The sequence below is a fragment of the Lagenorhynchus albirostris genome, chromosome 5, assembly GCF_949774975.1.
Source record: "Lagenorhynchus albirostris chromosome 5, mLagAlb1.1, whole genome shotgun sequence".
Taxonomy (NCBI): Eukaryota; Metazoa; Chordata; class Mammalia; order Artiodactyla; family Delphinidae; genus Lagenorhynchus; species Lagenorhynchus albirostris.
This window is the reverse complement of record NC_083099.1, coordinates 131,070-155,589: the sequence shown is the minus strand read 5'-3', so window position 1 is coordinate 155,589 and position 24,520 is coordinate 131,070.

Genomic DNA, 24,520 nt, shown 5'->3' with positions numbered 1-24,520 from the left:
CGGGGACGGTTTAGGGTCGAGGTGAGGGTCCGACAACGCTTTACGGGGAGCGTGCGTGTAAGGGCGCGGGTTAGTGTGAGCCTACGGGTTAGGATTAGGGGACGGGTGAGGGTCAGGCTTCGGGGAAGGGTTAGGGTTAGGGTTCGGGCTAGGGTTAGGGTTAGGGGACGGGGACGGTTTAGGATCCAGCTGAGGGTCCGACAACGCTTTAGGGGGAGCGTGCATGTGAGGGCGCGGGTTAGTGTTAGCGTACGGGTTAGGATTAGGGGACGGGTGAGGGTCAGGCTTCGGGGAAGGGTTAGGGTTAGGGTTCGGGCTAGGGTTAGGGTTAGGGGACGGGGACGGTTTAGGATCCAGCTGAGGGTCCGACAACGCTTTAGGGGGAGCGTGCGTGTGAGGGCGCGGGTTAGTGTTAGCGTACGGATTAGGATTAGGGGACGGGTGAGGGTCATGCTTCGTGGAAGGGTTAGGGTTAGGGTTCGGGCTAGGGTTAGGGTTAGGGGACGGGGACGGTTTAGGGTCCAGGTGAGGGTCCGACAACGCTTTAGGGGGATCGTGCGTGTGAGGGCGCGGGTTAGTGTGAGCTTACGGGTTAGGATTAGCTGACGGGTGAGGGTCAGGCTTCGGGGAAGGGTTAGGGTTAGGGTTCGGGCTAGGGTTAGGGTTAGGGGACGGGGACGGTTTAGGGTCCAGGTGAGGGTCCGACAACGCTTTAGGGGGAGCGTGCGTGTGAGGGCGCGGGTTAGTGTTACCGTACGGGTTAGGATTAGGGGACGGGTGAGCGTCAGGCTTCGGGGAAGGGTTAGGGTTAGGGTTCGGGCTAGCGTTAGGGTTAGGGGACGGGGACGGTTTAGGGTCCAGGTGAGGGTCCGACAACGCTTTAGGGGGAGCGTGCGTGTGAGGGCGCGGGTTAGTGTGACCCTACGGGTTAGGATTAGGGGACGGGTGAGGGTCAGGCTTCGGGGAAGGGTTAGGGTTAGGGTTCGGGCTAGGGTTAGGGTTAGGGGACGGGGACGGTTTAGGGTCCAGGTGAGGTTCCGACAATGCTTTAGGGGGAGCGTGCGTGTAAGGGCGCGGGTTAGTGTGAGCCTACGGGTTAGGATTAGGGGACGGGTGAGTGTCAGGCTTCGGGGAAGGGTTAGGGTTAGGGTTCGGGCTAGGGTTAGGGCTAGGGGACGGGGACGGTTTAGGATCCAGCTGAGGGTCCGACAACGCTTTAGGGGGAGCGTGCGTGTGAGGGCGCGGGTTAGTGTTAGCGTACGGGTTAGGATTAGGGGACGGGTGAGGGTCAGGCTTCGGGGAAGGGTTAGGGTAAGGGTTCGGGCTAGGGCTAGGGTTAGGGGACGGGGACGGTTTAGGGTCGAGGTGAGGGTCCGACAATGCTTTAGGGGGAGCGTGCGTGTGAAGGCGCGGGTTAGTGTGAGCCTACGGGTTAGGATTAGGGGACGGGTGAGTGTCAGGCTTCGGGGAAGGGTTAGGGTTAGGGTTCGGGCTAGGGTTAGGGTTAGGGGACGGGGACGGTTTAGGGTCCAGGTGAGGGTCCGACAACGCTTTAGGTGGAGCGTGCGTGTGAGGGCGAGGGTTAGTGTTAGCGTACGGGTTAGGATTAGGGGACGGGTGAGGGTCATGATTCGGGGAAGGGTTAGGGTTAGGGTTCGGGCTAGGGTTATGGTTAGGGGATGGGGACGGTTTAGGGTCCAGGTGAGGATCCGACAACGCTTTAGGGGGATCGTGCCTGTGAGGCGCGGGTTAGTGTGAGCCTACGGGTTAGGATTAGGTGACGGGTGAGGGTCATGCTTCGGGGAAGGGTTAGGGTTAGGGTTCGGGCTAGGGTTAGGGTTAGGGGACGGGGACGGTTTAGGGTCCAGGAGAGGGTCCGACAACTTTTTAGGGGGAGCGTGCGTGTGAGGGCGCGGGTTAGTGTTACCGTACGGGTTAGGATTAGGGAACGGGTGAGCGTCAGGCTTCGGGGAAGGGTTAGGGTTAGGGTTCGGGCTAGGGTTAGGGTTAGGGGACGGGGACGTTTTAGGGTCCAGGTGAGGGTCCGACAACGCTTTAGGGGGAGCGTGCGTATGAGGGCGTGGGTTAGTGTTAGTGTACGGCTTAGGATTAGGGGACGGGTGAGGGTCATGCTTCGGGGAAGGGTTAGGGTTAGTGTTCGGGCTAGGGTTAGGGTTAGGGTACGGGGACGGTTTAGGGTCCAGGTGAGGGTCCGACAACGCTTTAGGGGGATCGTGCGTGTGAGGGCGCGGGTTAGTGTGAGCCTACGGGTTAGGATTAGGTGACGGGTGAGGGTCAGTCTTCGGGGAAGGGTTAGGGTTAGGGTTCGGGCTAGGGTTAGGGTTAGGGGACGGGGACGGTTTAGGGTCCAGGTGAGGGTCCGACAACGTTTTAGGGGGAGCGTGCGTGTGAGGGCGCGGGTTAGTGTTACTGTACGGATTAGGATTAGGGGACGGGTCAGCGTCAGGCTTCGGGGAAGGGTTAGGGTTAGGGTTCGGGCTAGGGTTAGGGTTAGGGGACGGGGACGGCTTAGGGTCCAATTGAGGGTCCGACAACGCTTTAGGGGGAGCGTGCGTGTGAGGGCGCGGGTTAGTGTTAGCGTACGGGTTAGGATTAGGGGACGGGTGAGGGTCATGCTTCGGGGAAGTGTTAGGGTTAGGGTTCGGGCTAGGGTTAGGATTAGGGTACGGGGACGGTTTAGGGTCCAGGTGAGGTTCCGACAATGCTTTAGGGGGAGAGTGCGTGTGAGGGCGCGGGTTAGTGTGAGCCTACGGGTTAGGATTAGGGGACGGGTGAGGGTCAGGCTTCGGGGAAGGGTTAGGGTTAGGGTTCGGGCTAGGGTTAGGGTTAGGGGACGGGGACGGTTTAGGGTCGAGGTGAGGGTCCGACAACGCTTTAGGGGGAGCGTGCGTGTGAGGGCGCGGGTTAGTGTGAGCCTACGGGTTAGGATTAGGGGACGGGTGAGGGTCAGGCTTCGGGGAAGGGTTAGGGTTAGGGTTCGGGCTAGGGTTAGGGTTAGGGGACGGGGACGGTTTAGGGTCCAGGAGAGGGTCCGACAACGCTTTAGGGGGAGCGTGCGTGTGAGGGCGCGGGTTAGTGTTAGCGTACGGGTTAGGATTAGGTGACGGGTGAGGGTCAGGCTTCGGGGAAGGGTTAGGGTTAGGGTTCGGGCTAGGGTTAGGGTTAGGGGACGGGGACGGTTTAGGGTCCAGGTGAGGGTCCGACAACGCTTTAGGGGGAGCGTGCGTGTGAGGGCGCGGGTTAGTGTTACCGTACGGGTTAGGATTAGGGGACGGGTGAGCGTCAGGCTTCGGGGAAGGGTTAGGGTTAGGGTTCGGGCTAGGGTTAGGGTTAGGGGAGGGGGACGGTTTAGCGTCCAGGTGAGGGTCCGACAACGCTTAAGGGGGAGCGTGCATGTGAGGGCGTGGGTTAGTGTTAGTGTACGGGTTAGGATTAGGGGACGGGTGAGGATCAGGCTTCGGGGAAGGGTTAGGGTTAGGGTTCGGGCTAGGGTTAGGGTTAGGGGACGGGGACGGTTTAGGGTCCAGGTGAGGGTCTGACAACGCTTTAGGAGGAGCGTGCGTGTGAGGGCGCGGGTTAGTGTGAGCCTAAGGGTTAGGATTAGGGGACGGGTGAGGGTCAGGCTTAGTTGAAGGGTTAGGGTTAGGGTTCGGGCTAGGGTTAGGGTTAGGGTACGGGGACGGTTTAGGGTCCAGGTGAGGGTCTGACAACGCTTTAGGGGGAGCGTGCGTGTGAGGGCGCGGGTTAGTGTGAGCCTACGGGTTAAGATTAGGGGACGGGTGAGTGTCAGGCTTCGGGGAAGTGTTAGGGTTAGGGTTCGGGCTAAGGTTAGGTTTAGGGGACGGGGACGGTTTAGGGTCCAGGTGAGGGTCCGACAACGCTTTAGTGGGAGCATGCGTGTGAGGGCCCGGGTTAGTGTTAGCGTGCGGGTTAGGATTAGGGGACGGGTGAGGGTCAGGCTTCGGGGAAGGGTTAGGAATAGGGTTCGGGCTAGGGTTAGTTTTAGGGGACGGGGACGGTTTAGGGTCCAGGTGAGGGTCTGACAACGCTTTAGGGGGAGCGTGCGTGTGAGGGCGCGGGTTCGTGTGAGCCTACGGGTTAGGATTAGGGGACGGGTGAGGGTCAGGCTTCGGGGAAGTGTTAGGGTTAGGGTTCGGGCTAGGGTTAGGGTTAGGGGACGGGGACGGTTTAGGGTCCAGGTGAGGGTCCGTCAACGCTTTAGGGGGAGCGTGCGTGTGAGGGCGCGGGTTAGTGTTAGCGTACGGGTTAGGATTAGGGGACGGGTGAGGGTCAGGCTTCGGGGAAGGGTTAGGGTTAGGGTTCGGGCTAGGGTTAGGGTTAGGGGACGGGGACGGTTTAGGGTCCAGGTGAGGGTCCGACAACGCTTAAGGGGGAGCGTGTGTGTGAGGGCGCGGGTTAGTGTTAGCGTACGGCTTAGGATTAGGGGACGGGTGAGGGTCATGCTTCGGGGAAGGGTTAGGGTTAGGGTTCGGGCTAGGGTTAGGGTTAGGGGACGGGGACGGTTTAGGGTCCAGGTGAGGGTCCGACAACGCTTTAGGGGGAGCGTGCGTGTGAGGGCGCGGGTTAGTGTTACTGTACGGATTAGGATTAGGGGACGGGTGAGGGTCAGGCTTCGGGGAAGGGTTAGGGTTAGGGTTCGGGCTAGGGTTAGGGTTAGGGGACGGGGACGGCTTAGGGTCCAGGTGAGGGTCCGACAACGCTTTAGGGGGAGCGTGCGTGTGATGGCGCGGGTTAGTGTGAGCCTACGGGTTAGGATTAGGGGACGGGTGAGGGTCAGGCTTCGGGGAAGTGTTAGGGTTAGGGTTCGGGCTAGGGTTAGGGTTAGGGGACGGGGACGGTTTAGGGTCCAGGTGAGGGTCTGACAACGCTTTAGGGGGAGCGTGCGTGTGAGGGCGCGAGTTAGTGTGAGCGTACGGGTTAGGATTAGGGGACGGGTGAGGGTCAGGCTTCGGGGAAGGGTTAGGGTTAGGGTTCGGGCTAGGGTTAGGGTTAGGGGACGGGGACGGTTTAGGGTCCAGGTGAGGGTCCGACAACGCTTTAGGGGTAGCGTGCGTGTAAGGGCGCTGGTTAGTGTGAGCCTACGGGTTAGGATTAGGGGACGGGTGAGGGTCAGGCTTCGGGGAAGGGTTAGGGTTAGGGTTCGGGCTAGGGTTAGGGTTAGGGGACGGGGACGGTTTAGGAACCAGCTGAGGGTCCGACAACGCTTTAGGGGGAGCGTGCATGTGAGGGCGCGGGTTAGTGTTAGCGTACGGGTTAGGATTAGGGGACGGGTGAGGGTCAGGCTTCGGGGAAGGGTTAGGGTTAGGGTTCGGGCTAGGGTTAGGGTTAGGGGACGGGGACGGTTTAGGGTTGAGGTGAGGGTCCGACAACGCTTTAGGGGGAGCGTGCGTGTGAGGGCGCTGGTTAGTGTGAGCCTACGGGTTAGGATTAGGGGACGTGTGAGGGTCAGGCTTCGGGGAAGTGTTAGGGTTAGGGTTCGGGCTAGGGTTAGGGTTAGGGGACGGGGACGGTATAGGGTCCAGGTGAGGGTCCGACAACGCTTTAGGGGGAGCGTGCGTGTGAGGGCGCAGGTTAGTGTTAGCATACGGGTTAGGATTAGGGGACGGGTGATGGTCAGGCTTCGGGGAAGTGTTAGGGTTAGGGTTCGGGCTAGGGTTAGGGTTAGGGGACGGAGACGGTTTAGGGTCCAGGTGAGGGTCCGACAACACTTTAGGGGGAGCGTGCGTGTGAGGGCGCGGGTTAGTGTTAGCGTACGGGTTAGGATTATGGGACGGGTGAGGGTCAGGCTTCGGGGAAGGGTTAGGGTTAGGGTTCGGGCTAGGGTTAGGGTTAGGGGACGGGGACGGTTTAGGGTCCAGGTGAGGGTCCGACAACGCTTTAGGGGGATCGTGCGTGTGAGGGCGCGGGTTAGTGTGAGCCTACGTGTTAGGATTAGGGGACGGGTGAGGGTCAGGCTTCGGGGAAGGGTTAGGGTTAGGGTTCGGGCTAGGGTTAGGGTTAGGGGACGGGGACGGTTTAGGGTCCAGGTGAGGTTCCGACAACGCTTTAGGGGGAGCGTGCATGTGAGGGCGCGGGTTAGTGTTACCGTACGGGTTAGATTTAGGGGACGGGTGAGGGTCAGGCTTCGTTGAAGGGTTAGGGTTAGGGTTCGGGCTAGGGTTAGGGTTAGGGGACGGGGACGGTTTAGGGTCCAGGTGAGGGTCCGACAACGCTTTAGGGGGAGCGTGCGTGTGAGGGCGCGGGTTAGTGTGAGCCTATGGGTTAGGATTAGGGGACGGGTGAGGGTCAGGCTTCGGGGAAGGGTTAGGGTTAGGGTTCGGGCTAGGGTTAGGGTTAGGGGACGGGGACGGTTTTGGGTCCAGGTGAGGGTCCGACAACGCTTTAGGGGGAGCGTGCGTGTGAGGGCGCGGGTTAGCGTGAGCCTACGGGTTAGGATTAGGGGACGGGTGAGGGTCAGGCTTCGGGGAAGTGTTAGGGTTAGGGTTCGGGCTAGGGTTAGGGTTAGCGGACAGGGACGGTTTAGGGTCCAGGTGAGGGTCCGACAACGCTTTAGGGGGAGCGTGCGTGTGAGGGCGCTGGTTAGTGTGAGCCTATGGCTTAGAATTAGGGGACGGGTGAGGGTCAGGTTTCGGGAAAGGGTTAGGGTTAGGGTTCGGGCTAGGGTTAGGGTTAGGGGATGGGGACGGTTTAGGGTCCAGGTGAGGGTCCGACAACGATTTAGGGGGAGCATGCGTGTGAGGGCGCGGGTTAGTGTGAGCCTACGGGTTAGGATTAGGGGACGGGTGAGGGTCAGGCTTCGGGGAAGGGTTAGGGTTAGGGTTCGGGCTAGGGTTAGGGTTAGGGGACGGGGACGGTTTAGGGTCCAGGTGAGGGTCTGACAACGCTTTAGGGGGAGCGTGCGTGTTAGGGCACGAGTTAGTGTGAGCGTACGGGTTAGGATTAGGGGACGGGTGAGGGTCAGGCTTCGGGGAAGTGTTATGGTTAGGGTTCGGGCTAGGGTTAGGGTTAGGGGACGGGGACGGTTTAGGGTCCTTGTGAGGGTCCGACAACGCTTTAGGGGGAGCGTGCGTGTGAGGGCGCGGGTTAGTGTTAGCGTACGGGTTAGGATTAGGGGACGGGTGAGGGTCAGGCTTCGGGGAAGGGTTAGGGTTAGGGTTCGGGCTAGGGTTAGGGTTAGGGGACGGGGACGGTTTGGGGTCGAGGTGAGGGTCCGAGAACGCTTTAGGGGGAGCGTGCGTGTGAGCGCGTGGGTTAGTGTGCGCCTACGGGTTAGGATTAGGGGACGGGTGAGGGTCAGGCTTCGGGGAAGGGTTAGGGTTAGGGTTCGGGCTAGGGTTAGGGTTAGGGGACGGGGACGGTTTAGGGTCCAGGTGAGGGTCCGACAACGCTTTAGGGGGAGCGTGCGTGTGAGGGCGCGGGTTAGTGTTAGCGTACGGGTTAGGATTAGAGGACGGGTGATGGTCAGGCTTCGGGGAAGGGTTAGGGTTAGGGTTCGGGCTAGGGTTAGGGTTAGGGGACGGGGATGGTTTAGGGTCCAGGTGAGGGTCCGACAACGCTTTAGGGGGAGCGTGCGTGTGAGGGCGCGGGTTAGTGTTAGCGTACGGCTTAGGATTAGGGGACGGGTGAGGGTCATGCTTCGGGGAAGGGTTAGGGTTAGGGTTCGGGCTAGGGTTAGGGTTAGGGGACGGGGACGGTTTAGGGTCCAGGTGAAGGTCCGACAACGCTTTAGGGGGATCGTGCGTGTGAGGGCGCGGGTTAGTGTGAGCCTACGGGTTAGGATTAGGTGACGGGTGAAGGTCAGGCTTCGGGGAAGGGTTAGGGTTAGGGTTCGGGCTAGGGTTAGGGTTATGGGACGGGGACGGTTTAGGGTCCAGGTGAGGTTCCGACAACGCTTTAGGTGGAGCGTGCGTGTGAGGGCGCGGGTTAGTGCTACCATACGGGTTAGGATTAGGGGACGGGTGAGGGTCAGGCTTCGGGGAAGTGTTAGGGTTAGGTTTCGGGCTAGGGTTAGGGTTAGGGGACGGGGACGGTTTAGGGTCGAGGTGAGGGTCCGACAACGCTTTAGGGGGAGCGTGCGTGTGAGGGCGCGGGTTAGTGTGAGCCTACGGGTTAGGATTAGGGAACGGGTGAGGGTCAGGCTTCGGGGAAGGGTTAGGGTTAGGGTTCGGGCCAGGGTTAGGGTTAGGGGACGGAGACGGTTTAGGGTCCAGGTGAGGGTCCGACAACACTTTAGGGGGAGCGTGCGTGTGAGGGCGCGGGTTAGTGTTAGCGTACGGGTTAGGATTAGGGGACTGGTGAGGGTCAGGCTTCGGGGAAGGTTTAGGGTTAGGGTTCGGGCTAGGGTTAGGGTTAGGGGACGGGGACGGTTTAGGGTCGAGGTGAGGGTCCGACAACGCTTTAGGGGGAGCGTGCGTGTGAGGGCGCGGGTTAGTGTTAGCGTACGGCTTAGGATTAGGGGACAGGTGAGGGTCATGCTTCGGGGAATGGTTAGGGTTAGGGTTCGGGCTAGGGTTAGGGTTAGGGGACGGGGACGGTTTAGGGTCCAGGTGAGGGTCCGACAACGCTTTAGGGGGATCGTGCGTGTGAGGGCGCGGGTTAGTGTGAGCCTACGGGTTAGGATTAGGGGACGGGTGAGGGTCAGGCTTCGGGGAAGTGTTAGGGTTAGGGTTCGGGCTAGGGTTAGGGTTAGGGGACGGGGACGGTTTAGGGTCCAGGTGAGGTTCCGACAACGCTTTAGGGGGAGCGTGCATGTGAGGGCGCGGGTTAGTGTTACCGTACGGGTTAGGATTAGGGGACGGGTGAGGGTCAGGCTTCGGGGAAGGGTTAGGGTTAGGGTTCGGGCTAGGGTTACGGTTAGGGGACGGGGACGGTTTAGGGTCCAGGTGAGGGTCCGACAACGCTTTAGGGGAAGCGTGCGTGTGAGGGCGCGGGTTAGTGTTACCGTACGGGTTAGGATTAGGGGACGGGTGAGCGTCAGGCTTCGGGGAAGGGTTAGGGTTAGGGTTCGGGCTAGGGTTAGGGTTAGGGGACGGGGACGGTTTAGGATCCAGGTGAGGGTCTGACAACCCTTTAGGGGGAGCATGCGTGTGAGGGCCTGGGTTAGTGTTAGCGTGCGGGTTAGGATTAGGGGACGGGTGAGGGTCAGGCTTCGGGGAAGCGTTAGGGTTAGGGTTCGGGCTAGGGTTAGGGTTAGGGGACGGGGACGGCTTAGGGTCCAATTGAGGGTCCGACAACGCTTTAGGGGGAGCGTGCGTGTGAGGGCGTGGGTTAGTGTTAGCGTACGGGTAAGGATTAGCGGACGGGTGAGGGTCAGGCTTCGGGGAAGGGTTAGGGTTAGGGTTCGGGCTACGGTTAGGGTTAGGGGACGGGGACGGTTTAGGGTCCAGGTGAGGTTCCGACAATGCTTTAGGGGGAGCGTGCATGTAAGGGCGCGGGTTACTGTGAGCCTACGGGTTAGGATTAGGGGACAGGTGAGGGTCAGGCTTCGGGGAAGGGTTAGGGTTAGGGTTCGGGCTAGGGTTAGGGTTAGGGGACGGGGACTGTTTAGGGTCCAGGTGAGGGTCTGACAACGCTTTAGGGGGAGCGTGCGTGTGAGGGCGCGAGTTAGTGTGAGCGTACGCGTTAGGATTAGGGGACGTTTGAGGGTCAGGCTTCGGGGAAGTGTTATGGTTAGGGTTCGGGCTAGGGTTAGGGTTAGGGGACGAGGACGGTTTAGGGTCCTGTTGAGGGTCCGACAACGCTTTAGGGGGAGCGTGCGTGTAAGGGCGCGGGTTAGTGTGAGCCTACGGGTTAGGATTAGGGGACGGGTGAGGGTCAGGCTTCGGGGAAGGGTTAGGGTTAGGGTTCGGGCTAGGGTTAGGGTTAGGGGACGGGGACGGTTTAGGGTCGAGGTGAGGGTCCGACAACGCTTTAGGGGGAGCGTGCGTGTAAGGGCGTGGGTTAGTGTGAGCCTACGGGTTAGGATTAGGGGACGGGTGAGGGTCAGGCTTCGGGGAAGGGTTAGGGTTAGGGTTCGGGCTAGGGTTAGGGTTAGGGGACGGGGACGGTTTAGGATCCAGCTGAGGGTCCAACAACGCTTTAGGGGGAGCGTGCATGTGAGGGCGCGGGTTAGTGTTAGCGTACGGGTTAGGATTAGGGGACGGGTGAGTGTCAGGCTTCGGGGAAGGGTTAGGGTTAGGGTTCGGGCTAGGGTTAGGGTTAGGCGACGGGGACGGTTTAGGGTCGAGGTGAGGGTCCGACAACGCTTTAGGGGGAGCGTGCGTGTGAGGGCGCGGGTTAGTGTGAGCCTACGGTTTAGGATTAGGGAACGGGTGAGGGTCAGGCTTCGGGGAAGGGTTAGGGTTAGGGTTCGGGCTAGGGTTAGGGTTAGGGGACGGAGACGGTTTAGGGTCCAGGTGAGGGTCCGACAACACTTTAGGGGGAGCGTGCGTGTGAGGGCGCGGGTTAGTGTTAGCATACGGGTTAGGATTAGGGGACGGGTGAGGGTCAGGCTTCGGGGAAGGGTTAGGGTTAGGGTTCGGGCTAGGGTTAGGGTTAGGGGACGGGGACGGTTTAGGGTCGAGGTGATGGTCCGACAACGCTTTAGGGGGAGCGTGCGTGTGAGGGCGCGGGTTACTGTTAGCGTACGTCTTAGGATTAGGGGACGCGTGAGGGTCAGGCTTCGGGGAAGGTTTAGGGTTAGGGTTCGGGCTAGGGTTAGGTTTAGGGGACGGGGACGGTTTAGGGTCGAGGTGAGGGTCCGACAACGCTTTAGGGGGAGCGTGCGTGTGAGGGCGCGGGTTAGTGTGAGCCTACGGGTTAGGATTAGGGGACGGGTGAGGGTCAGGCTTCGGGGAAGTGTTAGGGTTATGGTTCGGGCTAGGGTTAGGGTTAGGGGACGGGGAAGGTTTAGGGTCCAGGTGAGGGTCCAACAACGCTTTAGGGGGAGCATGCGTGTGAGGGCGCGGGTTAGTGTGAGCCTACGGGTTAGGATTAGGGGACGGGTGAGGGTCAGGCTTCGGGGAAGGGTTAGGATTATTGTTCGGGCTAGGGTTAGGGTTAGGGGACGGGGACGGTTTAGGATCCAGCTGAGGGTCCGACAACGCTTTAGGGGGAGCGTGCATGTGAGGGCGCGGGTTAGTGTTAGCGTACGGGTTAGGATTAGGGGACGGGTGAGGGTCAGGCTTCGGGGAAGGGTTAGGGTTAGGGTTCGGGCTAGGGTTAGGGTTAGGGGACGGGGACGGTTTAGGGTCCAGGTGAGGGTCCGACAACGCTTTAGGGGGAGCGTGCCTGTGAGGACGCGGGTTAGTGTGAGCCTACGGGTTAGGATTAGGGGACGGCTGAGGGTCAGGCTTTGGGGAAGGGTTAGGGTTAGGGTTCGGGCTAGGGTTAGGGTTAGGGGACGGGGACGGTTTAGGGTCCAGGTGAGGGTCCGACAACGCTTTAGGGGGAGCGTGCGTGTGAGGGCGCGAGTTAGTGTGAGCGTACGCGTTAGGATTAGGGGACGTTTGAGGGTCAGGCTTCGGGGAAGTGTTATGGTTAGGGTTCGGGCTAGGGTTACGGTTAGGGGACGGGGACGGTTTAGGGTCCTGTTGAGGGTCCGACAACGCTTTAGGGGGAGCGTGCGTGTAAGGGCGCGGGTTAGTGTGAGCCTACGGGTTAGGATTAGGGGACGGGTGAGGGTCAGGCTTCGGGGAAGGGTTAGGGTTAGGGTTCGGGCTAGGGTTAGGGTTAGGGGACGGGGACGGTTTAGGGTCGAGGTGAGGGTCCGACAACGCTTTACGGGGAGCGTGCGTGTAAGGGCGCGGGTTAGTGTGAGCCTACGGGTTAGGATTAGGGGACGGGTGAGGGTCAGGCTTCGGGGAAGGGTTAGGGTTAGGGTTCGGGCTAGGGTTAGGGTTAGGGGACGGGGACGGTTTAGGATCCAGCTGAGGGTCCGACAACGCTTTAGGGGGAGCGTGCATGTGAGGGCGCGGGTTAGTGTTAGCGTACGGGTTAGGATTAGGGGACGGGTGAGGGTCAGGCTTCGGGGAAGGGTTAGGGTTAGGGTTCGGGCTAGGGTTAGGGTTAGGGGACGGGGACGGTTTAGGATCCAGCTGAGGGTCCGACAACGCTTTAGGGGGAGCGTGCGTGTGAGGGCGCGGGTTAGTGTTAGCGTACGGATTAGGATTAGGGGACGGGTGAGGGTCATGCTTCGTGGAAGGGTTAGGGTTAGGGTTCGGGCTAGGGTTAGGGTTAGGGGACGGGGACGGTTTAGGGTCCAGGTGAGGGTCCGACAACGCTTTAGGGGGATCGTGCGTGTGAGGGCGCGGGTTAGTGTGAGCTTACGGGTTAGGATTAGCTGACGGGTGAGGGTCAGGCTTCGGGGAAGGGTTAGGGTTAGGGTTCGGGCTAGGGTTAGGGTTAGGGGACGGGGACGGTTTAGGGTCCAGGTGAGGGTCCGACAACGCTTTAGGGGGAGCGTGCGTGTGAGGGCGCGGGTTAGTGTTACCGTACGGGTTAGGATTAGGGGACGGGTGAGCGTCAGGCTTCGGGGAAGGGTTAGGGTTAGGGTTCGGGCTAGCGTTAGGGTTAGGGGACGGGGACGGTTTAGGGTCCAGGTGAGGGTCCGACAACGCTTTAGGGGGAGCGTGCGTGTGAGGGCGCGGGTTAGTGTGACCCTACGGGTTAGGATTAGGGGACGGGTGAGGGTCAGGCTTCGGGGAAGGGTTAGGGTTAGGGTTCGGGCTAGGGTTAGGGTTAGGGGACGGGGACGGTTTAGGGTCCAGGTGAGGTTCCGACAATGCTTTAGGGGGAGCGTGCGTGTAAGGGCGCGGGTTAGTGTGAGCCTACGGGTTAGGATTAGGGGACGGGTGAGTGTCAGGCTTCGGGGAAGGGTTAGGGTTAGGGTTCGGGCTAGGGTTAGGGCTAGGGGACGGGGACGGTTTAGGATCCAGCTGAGGGTCCGACAACGCTTTAGGGGGAGCGTGCGTGTGAGGGCGCGGGTTAGTGTTAGCGTACGGGTTAGGATTAGGGGACGGGTGAGGGTCAGGCTTCGGGGAAGGGTTAGGGTAAGGGTTCGGGCTAGGGCTAGGGTTAGGGGACGGGGACGGTTTAGGGTCGAGGTGAGGGTCCGACAACGCTTTAGGGGGAGCGTGCGTGTGAAGGCGCGGGTTAGTGTGAGCCTACGGGTTAGGATTAGGGGACGGGTGAGTGTCAGGCTTCGGGGAAGGGTTAGGGTTAGGGTTCGGGCTAGGGTTAGGGTTAGGGGACGGGGACGGTTTAGGGTCCAGGTGAGGGTCCGACAACGCTTTAGGTGGAGCGTGCGTGTGAGGGCGAGGGTTAGTGTTAGCGTACGGGTTAGGATTAGGGGACGGGTGAGGGTCATGATTCGGGGAAGGGTTAGGGTTAGGGTTCGGGCTAGGGTTATGGTTAGGGGATGGGGACGGTTTAGGGTCCAGGTGAGGATCCGACAACGCTTTAGGGGGATCGTGCCTGTGAGGCGCGGGTTAGTGTGAGCCTACGGGTTAGGATTAGGTGACGGGTGAGGGTCATGCTTCGGGGAAGGGTTAGGGTTAGGGTTCGGGCTAGGGTTAGGGTTAGGGGACGGGGACGGTTTAGGGTCCAGGAGAGGGTCCGACAACTTTTTAGGGGGAGCGTGCGTGTGAGGGCGCGGGTTAGTGTTACCGTACGGGTTAGGATTAGGGGACGGGTGAGCGTCAGGCTTCGGGGAAGGGTTAGGGTTAGGGTTCGGGCTAGGGTTAGGGTTAGGGGACGGGGACGTTTTAGGGTCCAGGTGAGGGTCCGACAACGCTTTAGGGGGAGCGTGCGTATGAGGGCGTGGGTTAGTGTTAGTGTACGGCTTAGGATTAGGGGACGGGTGAGGGTCATGCTTCGGGGAAGGGTTAGGGTTAGTGTTCGGGCTAGGGTTAGGGTTAGGGTACGGGGACGGTTTAGGGTCCAGGTGAGGGTCCGACAACGCTTTAGGGGGATCGTGCGTGTGAGGGCGCGGGTTAGTGTGAGCCTACGGGTTAGGATTAGGTGACGGGTGAGGGTCAGTCTTCGGGGAAGGGTTAGGGTTAGGGTTCGGGCTAGGGTTAGGGTTAGGGGACGGGGACGGTTTAGGGTCCAGGTGAGGGTCCGACAACGTTTTAGGGGGAGCGTGCGTGTGAGGGCGCGGGTTAGTGTTACTGTACGGATTAGGATTAGGGGACGGGTCAGCGTCAGGCTTCGGGGAAGGGTTAGGGTTAGGGTTCGGGCTAGGGTTAGGGTTAGGGGACGGGGACGGCTTAGGGTCCAATTGAGGGTCCGACAACGCTTTAGGGGGAGCGTGCGTGTGAGGGCGCGGGTTAGTGTTAGCGTACGGGTTAGGATTAGGGGACGGGTGAGGGTCATGCTTCGGGGAAGTGTTAGGGTTAGGGTTCGGGCTAGGGTTAGGATTAGGGTACGGGGACGGTTTAGGGTCCAGGTGAGGTTCCGACAATGCTTTAGGGGGAGAGTGCGTGTGAGGGCGCGGGTTAGTGTGAGCCTACGGGTTAGGATTAGGGGACGGGTGAGGGTCAGGCTTCGGGGAAGGGTTAGGGTTAGGGTTCGGGCTAGGGTTAGGGTTAGGGGACGGGGACGGTTTAGGGTCGAGGTGAGGGTCCGACAACGCTTTAGGGGGAGCGTGCGTGTGAGGGCGCGGGTTAGTGTGAGCCTACGGGTTAGGATTAGGGGACGGGTGAGGGTCAGGCTTCGGGGAAGGGTTAGGGTTAGGGTTCGGGCTAGGGTTAGGGTTAGGGGACGGGGACGGTTTAGGGTCCAGGAGAGGGTCCGACAACGCTTTAGGGGGAGCGTGCGTGTGAGGGCGCGGGTTAGTGTTAGCGTACGGGTTAGGATTAGGTGACGGGTGAGGGTCAGGCTTCGGGGAAGGGTTAGGGTTAGGGTTCGGGCTAGGGTTAGGGTTAGGGGACGGGGACGGTTTAGGGTCCAGGTGAGGGTCCGACAACGCTTTAGGGGGAGCGTGCGTGTGAGGGCGCGGGTTAGTGTTACCGTACGGGTTAGGATTAGGGGACGGGTGAGCGTCAGGCTTCGGGGAAGGGTTAGGGTTAGGGTTCGGGCTAGGGTTAGGGTTAGGGGAGGGGGACGGTTTAGCGTCCAGGTGAGGGTCCGACAACGCTTAAGGGGGAGCGTGCATGTGAGGGCGTGGGTTAGTGTTAGTGTACGGGTTAGGATTAGGGGACGGGTGAGGATCAGGCTTCGGGGAAGGGTTAGGGTTAGGGTTCGGGCTAGGGTTAGGGTTAGGGGACGGGGACGGTTTAGGGTCAAGGTGAGGGTCTGACAACGCTTTAGGAGGAGCGTGCGTGTGAGGGCGCGGGTTAGTGTGAGCCTAAGGGTTAGGATTAGGGGACGGGTGAGGGTCAGGCTTAGTTGAAGGGTTAGGGTTAGGGTTCGGGCTAGGGTTAGGGTTAGGGTACGGGGACGGTTTAGGGTCCAGGTGAGGGTCCGACAACGCTTTAGGGGGAGCGTGCGTGTGAGGGCGCGGGTTAGTGTGAGCCTACGGGTTAGGATTAGGGGACGGGTGAGTGTCAGGCTTCGGGGAAGTGTTAGGGTTAGGGTTCGGGCTAAGGTTAGGTTTAGGGGACGGGGACGGTTTAGGGTCCAGGTGAGGGTCCGACAACGCTTTAGTGGGAGCATGCGTGTGAGGGCCCGGGTTAGTGTTAGCGTGCGGGTTAGGATTAGGGGACGGGTGAGGGTCAGGCTTCGGGGAAGGGTTAGGAATAGGGTTCGGGCTAGGGTTAGTTTTAGGGGACGGGGACGGTTTAGGGTCCAGGTGAGGGTCTGACAACGCTTTAGGGGGAGCGTGCGTGTGAGGGCGCGGGTTCGTGTGAGCCTACGGGTTAGGATTAGGGGACGGGTGAGGGTCAGGCTTCGGGGAAGTGTTAGGGTTAGGGTTCGGGCTAGGGTTAGGGTTAGGGGACGGGGACGGTTTAGGGTCCAGGTGAGGGTCCGTCAACGCTTTAGGGGGAGCGTGCGTGTGAGGGCGCGGGTTAGTGTTAGCGTACGGGTTAGGATTAGGGGACGGGTGAGGGTCAGGCTTCGGGGAAGGGTTAGGGTTAGGGTTCGGGCTAGGGTTAGGGTTAGGGGACGGGGACGGTTTAGGGTCCAGGTGAGGGTCCGACAACGCTTAAGGGGGAGCGTGTGTGTGAGGGCGCGGGTTAGTGTTAGCGTACGGCTTAGGATTAGGGGACGGGTGAGGGTCATGCTTCGGGGAAGGGTTAGGGTTAGGGTTCGGGCTAGGGTTAGGGTTAGGGGACGGGGACGGTTTAGGGTCCAGGTGAGGGTCCGACAACGCTTTAGGGGGAGCGTGCGTGTGAGGGCGCGGGTTAGTGTTACTGTACGGATTAGGATTAGGGGACGGGTGAGGGTCAGGCTTCGGGGAAGGGTTAGGGTTAGGGTTCGGGCTAGGGTTAGGGTTAGGGGACGGGGACGGCTTAGGGTCCAGGTGAGGGTCCGACAACGCTTTAGGGGGAGCGTGCGTGTGATGGCGCGGGTTAGTGTGAGCCTACGGGTTAGGATTAGGGGACGGGTGAGGGTCAGGCTTCGGGGAAGTGTTAGGGTTAGGGTTCGGGCTAGGGTTAGGGTTAGGGGACGGGGACGGTTTAGGGTCCAGGTGAGGGTCTGACAACGCTTTAGGGGGAGCGTGCGTGTGAGGGCGCGAGTTAGTGTGAGCGTACGGGTTAGGATTAGGGGACGGGTGAGGGTCAGGCTTCGGGGAAGGGTTAGGGTTAGGGTTCGGGCTAGGGTTAGGGTTAGGGGACGGGGACGGTTTAGGGTCCAGGTGAGGGTCCGACAACGCTTTAGGGGTAGCGTGCGTGTAAGGGCGCTGGTTAGTGTGAGCCTACGGGTTAGGATTAGGGGACGGGTGAGGGTCAGGCTTCGGGGAAGGGTTAGGGTTAGGGTTCGGGCTAGGGTTAGGGTTAGGGGACGGGGACGGTTTAGGAACCAGCTGAGGGTCCGACAACGCTTTAGGGGGAGCGTGCATGTGAGGGCGCGGGTTAGTGTTAGCGTACGGGTTAGGATTAGGGGACGGGTGAGGGTCAGGCTTCGGGGAAGGGTTAGGGTTAGGGTTCGGGCTAGGGTTAGGGTTAGGGGACGGGGACGGTTTAGGGTTGAGGTGAGGGTCCGACAACGCTTTAGGGGGAGCGTGCGTGTGAGGGCGCTGGTTAGTGTGAGCCTACGGGTTAGGATTAGGGGACGTGTGAGGGTCAGGCTTCGGGGAAGTGTTAGGGTTAGGGTTCGGGCTAGGGTTAGGGTTAGGGGACGGGGACGGTATAGGGTCCAGGTGAGGGTCCGACAACGCTTTAGGGGGAGCGTGCGTGTGAGGGCGCAGGTTAGTGTTAGCATACGGGTTAGGATTAGGGGACGGGTGATGGTCAGGCTTCGGGGAAGTGTTAGGGTTAGGGTTCGGGCTAGGGTTAGGGTTAGGGGACGGAGACGGTTTAGGGTCCAGGTGAGGGTCCGACAACACTTTAGGGGGAGCGTGCGTGTGAGGGCGCGGGTTAGTGTTAGCGTACGGGTTAGGATTATGGGACGGGTGAGGGTCAGGCTTCGGGGAAGGGTTAGGGTTAGGGTTCGGGCTAGGGTTAGGGTTAGGGGACGGGGACGGTTTAGGGTCCAGGTGAGGGTCCGACAACGCTTTAGGGGGATCGTGCGTGTGAGGGCGCGGGTTAGTGTGAGCCTACGTGTTAGGATTAGGGGACGGGTGAGGGTCAGGCTTCGGGGAAGGGTTAGGGTTAGGGTTCGGGCTAGGGTTAGGGTTAGGGGACGGGGACGGTTTAGGGTCCAGGTGAGGTTCCGACAACGCTTTAGGGGGAGCGTGCATGTGAGGGCGCGGGTTAGTGTTACCGTACGGGTTAGATTTAGGGGACGGGTGAGGGTCAGGCTTCGTTGAAGGGTTAGGGTTAGGGTTCGGGCTAGGGTTAGGGTTAGGGGACGGGGACGGTTTAGGGTCCAGGTGAGGGTCCGACAACGCTTTAGGGGGAGCGTGCGTGTGAGGGCGCGGGTTAGTGTGAGCCTATGGGTTAGGATTAGGGGACGGGTGAGGGTCAGGCTTCGGGGAAGGGTTAGGGTTAGGGTTCGGGCTAGGGTTAGGGTTAGGGGACGGGGACGGTTTTGGGTCCAGGTGAGGGTCCGACAACGCTTTAGGGGGAGCGTGCGTGTGAGGGCGCGGGTTAGCGTGAGCCTACGGGTTAGGATTAGGGGACGGGTGAGGGTCAGGCTTCGGGGAAGTGTTAGGGTTAGGGTTCGGGCTAGGGTTAGGGTTAGCGGACAGGGACGGTTTAGGGTCCAGGTGAGGGTCCGACAACGCTTTAGGGGGAGCGTGCGTGTGAGGGCGCTGGTTAGTGTGAGCCTATGGCTTAGAATTAGGGGACGGGTGAGGGTCAGGTTTCGGGAAAGGGTTAGGGTTAGGGTTCGGGCTAGGGTTAGGGTTAGGGGATGGGGACGGTTTAGGGTCCAGGTGAGGGTCCGACAACGATTTAGGGGGAGCATGCGTGTGAGGGCGCGGGTTAGTGTGAGCCTACGGGTTAGGATTAGGGGACGGGTGAGGGTCAGGCTTCGGGGAAGGGTTAGGGTTAGGGTTCGGGCTAGGGTTAGGGTTAGGGGACGGGGACGGTTTAGGGTCCAGGTGAGGGTCTGACAACGCTTTAGGGGGAGCGTGCGTGTTAGGGCACGAGTTAGTGTGAGCGTACGGGTTAGGATTAGGGGACGGGTGAGGGTCAGGCTTCGGGGAAGTGTTATGGTTAGGGTTCGGGCTAGGGTTAGGGTTAGGGGACGGGGACGGTTTAGGGTCCTTGTGAGGGTCCGACAACGCTTTAGGGGGAGCGTGCGTGTGAGGGCGCGGGTTAGTGTTAGCGTACGGGTTAGGATTAGGGGACGGGTGAGGGTCAGGCTTCGGGGAAGGGTTAGGGTTAGGGTTCGGGCTAGGGTTAGGGTTAGGGGACGGGGACGGTTTGGGGTCGAGGTGAGGGTCCGAGAACGCTTTAGGGGGAGCGTGCGTGTGAGCGCGTGGGTTAGTGTGAGCCTACGGGTTAGGATTAGGGGACGGGTGAGGGTCAGGCTTCGGGGAAGGGTTAGGGTTAGGGTTCGGGCTAGGGTTAGGGTTAGGGGACGGGGACGGTTTAGGGTCCAGGTGAGGGTCCGACAACGCTTTAGGGGGAGCGTGCGTGTGAGGGCGCGGGTTAGTGTTAGCGTACGGGTTAGGATTAGAGGACGGGTGATGGTCAGGCTTCGGGGAAGGGTTAGGGTTAGGGTTCGGGCTAGGGTTAGGGTTAGGGGACGGGGATGGTTTAGGGTCCAGGTGAGGGTCCGACAACGCTTTAGGGGGAGCGTGCGTGTGAGGGCGCGGGTTAGTGTTAGCGTACGGCTTAGGATTAGGGGACGGGTGAGGGTCATGCTTCGGGGAAGGGTTAGGGTTAGGGTTCGGGCTAGGGTTAGGGTTAGGGGACGGGGACGGTTTAGGGTCCAGGTGAAGGTCCGACAACGCTTTAGGGGGATCGTGCGTGTGAGGGCGCGGGTTAGTGTGAGCCTACGGGTTAGGATTAGGTGACGGGTGAAGGTCAGGCTTCGGGGAAGGGTTAGGGTTAGGGTTCGGGCTAGGGTTAGGGTTATGGGACGGGGACGGTTTAGGGTCCAGGTGAGGTTCCGACAACGCTTTAGGTGGAGCGTGCGTGTGAGGGCGCGGGTTAGTGCTACCATACGGGTTAGGATTAGGGGACGGGTGAGGGTCAGGCTTCGGGGAAGTGTTAGGGTTAGGGTTCGGGCTAGGGTTAGGGTTAGGGGACGGGGACGGTTTAGGGTCCAGGTGAGGGTCTGACAACCCTTTAGGGGGAGCATGCGTGTGAGGGCCTGGGTTAGTGTTAGCGTGTGGGTTAGGATTAGGGGATGGGTGAGGGTCAGGCTTCGGGGAAGGGTTAGGGTTAGGGTTCGGGCTAGGGTTAGGGTTAGGGGACGGGGACGGCTTAGGGTCCAATTGAGGGTCCGACAACGCTTTAGGGGGAGCGTGCGTGTGAGGGCGCGGGTTAGTGTTAGCGTACGGGTAAGGATTAGCGGACGGGTGAGGGTCAGGCTTCGGGGAAGGGTTAGGGTTAGGGTTCGGGCTAGGGTTAGGGTTAGGGGACGGGGACGGTTTAGGGTCCAGGTGAGGTTCCGACAACGCTTTAGGGGGAGCGTGCATGTAAGGGCGCGGGTTAGTGTGAGCCTACGGGTTAGGATTAGGGGACGGGTGAGGGTCAGGCTTCGGGGAAGGTTTAGGGTTAGGGTTCGGGCTAGGGATAGGGTTAGGGGACGGGGACGGTTTAGGGTCCAGGTGAGGGTCCGACAACGCTTTAGGGGGAGCGTGCATGTGAGGGCGCGGGTTAGTGTTAGCGTACGGGTTAGGATTAGGGGACGGGTGATTGTCAGGCTTCGGGGAAGGGTTAGGGTTAGGGTTCGGGCTAGGGTTAGGGTTAGGCGACGGGGACGGTTTAGGGTCGAGGTGAGGGTCCGACAACGCTTTAGGGGGAGCGTGCGTGTGAGGGCGCGGGTTAGTGTGAGCCTACGGTTTAGGATTAGGGAACGGGTGAGGGTCAGGCTTCGGGGAAGTGTTAGGGTTAGGGTTCGGGCTAGGGTTAGGGTTAGGGGACGGAGACGGTTTAGGGTCCAGGTGAGGGTCCGACAACACTTTAGGGGGAGCGTGCGTGTGAGGGCGCGGGTTAGTGTTAGCATACGGGTTAGGATTAGGGGACGGGTGAGGGTCAGGCTTCGGGGAAGGGTTAGGGTTAGGGTTCGGGCTAGGGTTAGGGTTAGGGGACGGGGACGGTTTAGGGTCGAGGTGAGGGTCCGACAACGCTTTAGGGGGAGCGTGCGTGTGAGGGCGCGGGTTAGTGTGAGTCTAGGAGTTAGGATTAGGGAACGGGTGAGGGTCAGGCTTCGGGGAAGGGTTAGGGTTAGGGTTCGGGCTAGGGTTAGGGTTAGGGGACGGAGACGGTTTAGGGTCCAGGTGAGGGTCCGACAACACTATAGGGGGAGCGTGCGTGTCAGGGCGCGGGTTAGTGTTAGCGTACGGGTTAGGATTAGGGGACGGGTGAGGGTCAGGCTTCGGGGAAGGGTTAGGGTTAGGGTTCGGGCTAGGGTTAGGGTTAGGGGACGGGGACGGTTTAGGGTCGAGGTGAGGGTCCGACAACGCTTTAGGGGGAGCATGCGTGTAAGGGCGCGGGTTAGTGTGAGCCTACGGGTTAGGATTAGGGGACGGGTGAGGGTCAGGCTTCGGGGAAGGGTTAGAGTTAGGGTTCGGGCTAGGGTTAGGGTTAGGGGACGGGGACGGTTTAGGATCCAGCTGAGGGTCCGACAACGCTTTAGGGGGAGCGTGCATGTGAGGGCGCGGGTTAGTGTTAGCGTACGGGATAGGATTAGGGGACGGGTGAGGGTCAGGCTTCGGGGAAGGGTTAGGGTTAGGGTTCGGGCTAGGGTTAGGGTTAGGGGACGGGGACGGTTTAGGGTCGAGGTGAGGGTCCGACAACGCTTTAGGGGGAGCGTGCGTGTGAGGGCGCGGGTTAGTGTGAGCCTACGGGTTAGGATTAGGGAACGGGTGAGGGTCAGGCTTCGGGGAAGGGTTAGGGTTAGGGTTCGGACTAGGGTTAGGGTTAGGGGACGGAGACGGTTTAGGGTCCAGGTGAGGGTCCGACAACACTTTAGGGGGAGCGTGCGTGTGAGGGCGCGGGTTAGTGTTAGCGTACGGGTTAGGATTAGGGGACGGGTGAGGGTCAGGCTTCGGGGAAGGGTTAGGGTTAGGGTTCGGGCTAGGGTTAGGGTTAGGGGACGGGGACGGTTTAGGGTCCAGGTGAGGGTCCGACAACGCTTTAGGGGGAGCGTGCGTGTAAGGGCGCGGGTTAGTGTGAGCCTACGGGTTAGGATTAGGGGACGGGTGAGGGTCAGGCTTCGGGGAAGGGTTAGGGTTAGGGTTCGGGCTAGGGTTAGGGTTAGGGGACGGGGACGGTTTAGGGTCGAGGTGAGGGTCCGACAACGCTTTACGGGGAGCGTGCGTGTAAGGGCGCGGGTTAGTGTGAGCCTACGGGTTAGGATTAGGGGACGGGTGAGGGTCAGGCTTCGGGGAAGTGTTAGGGTTAGGGTTCGGGCTAGGGTTAGGGTTAGGGGACGGGGACGGTTTAGGATCCAGCTGAGGGTCCGACAACGCTTTAGGGGGAGCGTGCATGTGAGGGCGCGGGTTAGTGTTAGCGTACGGGTTAGGATTAGGGGACGGGTGAGGGTCAGGCTTCGGGGAAGGGTTAGGGTTAGGGTTCGGGCTAGGGTTAGGGTTAGGGGACGGGGACGGTTTAGGATCCAGCTGAGGGTCCGACAACGCTTTAGGGGGAGCGTGCATGTGAGGGCGCGGGTTAGTGTTAGCGTACGGCTTAGGATTAGGGTACGGGTGAGGGTCATGCTTCGGGGAAGGGTTAGGGTTAGGGTTCGGGCTAGGGTTAGGGTTAGGGGACGGGGACGGTTTAGGGTCCAGGTGAGGGTCCGACAACGCTTTAGGGGGAGCGTGCGTGTGAAGGCGCGGGTTAGTGTGAGCCTACGGGTTAGGATTAGGGGACGGCTGAGGGTCAGGCTTCGGGGAAGGGTTAGGGTTAGGGTTCGGGCTAGGGTTAGGGTTAGGGGACGGGGACGGTTTAGGGTCCAGGTGAGCGTCTGACAACGCTTAGGGGGAGCGTGCGTGTGAGGGCGCGAGTTAGTGTGAGCGTACGCGTTAGGATTAGGGGACGTTTGAGGGTCAGGCTTCGGGGAAGTGTTATGGTTAGGGTTCGGGCTAGGGTTAGGGTTCGGGGACGGGGACGGTTTAGGGTCCAGGTGAGGGTCCGACAACGCTTTAGGGGGATCGTGCGTGTGAGGGCGCGGGTTAGTGTGAGCCTACGTGTTAGGTTTAGGGGACGGGTGAGGGTCAGGCTTCGGGGAAGGGTTAGGGTTAGGGTTCGGGCTAGGGATAGGGTTAGGGGACGGGGACGGTTTAGGGTCCAGGTGAGGTTCCGACAACGCTTTAGGGGGAGCGTGCATGTGAGGGCGCGGGTTAGTGTTACCGTACGGGTTAGATTTAGGGGACGGGTGAGGGTCAGGCTTCGTTGAAGGGTTAGGGTTAGGGTTCGGGCTAGGGTTAGGGTTAGGGGACGGGGACGGTTTAGGGTCCAGGTGAGGGTCTGACAACCCTTTAGGGGGAGCATGCGTGTGAGGGCCTGGGTTAGTGTTAGCGTGTGGGTTAGGATTAGGGGATGGGTGAGGGTCAGGCTTCGGGGAAGGGTTAGGGTTAGGGTTCGGGCTAGGGTTAGGGTTAGGGGACGGGGACGGCTTAGGGTCCAATTGAGGGTCCGACAACGCTTTAGGGGGAGCGTGCGTGTGAGGGCGCGGGTTAGTGTTAGCGTACGGGTAAGGATTAGCGGACGGGTGAGGGTCAGGCTTCGGGGAAGGGTTAGGGTTAGGGTTCGGGCTACGGTTAGGGTTAGGGGACGGGGACGGTTTAGGGTCCAGGTGAGGTTCCGACAACGCTTTAGGGGGAGCGTGCATGTAAGGGCGCGGGTTAGTGTGAGCCTACGGGTTAGGATTAGGGGACGGGTTAGGGTCAGGCTTCGGGGAAGGTTTAGGGTTAGGGTTCGGGCTAGGGATAGGGTTAGGGGACGGGGACGGTTTAGGGTCCAGGTGAGGGTCTGAGAACGCTTTAGGGGGAGCGTGCGTGTGAGGGCGCGAGTTAGTGTGAGCGTACGGGTTAGGATTAGGGGACGTTTGAGGGTCACGCTTCGGGGAAGTGTTATGGTTAGGGTTCGGGCTAGGGTTAGGGCTAGGGGACGGGGACGGTTTAGGGTCCTGTTGAAGGTCCGACAACGCTTTAGGGGGAGCGTGCGTGTAAGGGCGCGGGTTAGTGTGAGCCTACGGGTTAGGATTAGGGGACGGGTGAGGGTCAGGCTTCGGGGAAGGGTTAGGGTGAGGGTTCGGGCTAGGGTTAGGGTTAGGGGACGGGGACGGTTTAGGATCCAGCTGAGGGTCTGACAACGCTTTAGGGGGAGCGTGCATATGAGGGCGCGGGTTAGTGTTAGCGTACGGGTTAGGATTAGGGGACGGGTGAGGGTCAGGCTTCGGGGAAGGGTTAGGGTTAGGGTTCGGGCTAGGGTTAGGGTTAGGGGACGGGGACGGTTTAGGGTCGAGGTGAGGGTCCGACAACGCTTTAGGGGGAGCGTGCGTGTGAGGGCGCGGGTTAGTGTGAGCCTACGGGAGAGGATTAGGTGACGGGTGAGGGTCAGGCTTCGGGGAAGGGTTAGGGTTAGGGTTCGGGCTAGGGTTAGGGTTAGGGGACGGAGACGGTTTAGGGTCCAGGTGAGGGTCCGACAACACTTTAGGGGGAGCGTGCGTGTGAGGGCGCGGGTTAGTGTTAGCGTACGGGTTAGGATTAGGGGACGGATGAGGGTCAGGCTTCGGGGAAGGGTTAGGGTTAGGGTTCGGGCTAGGGTTAGGGTTA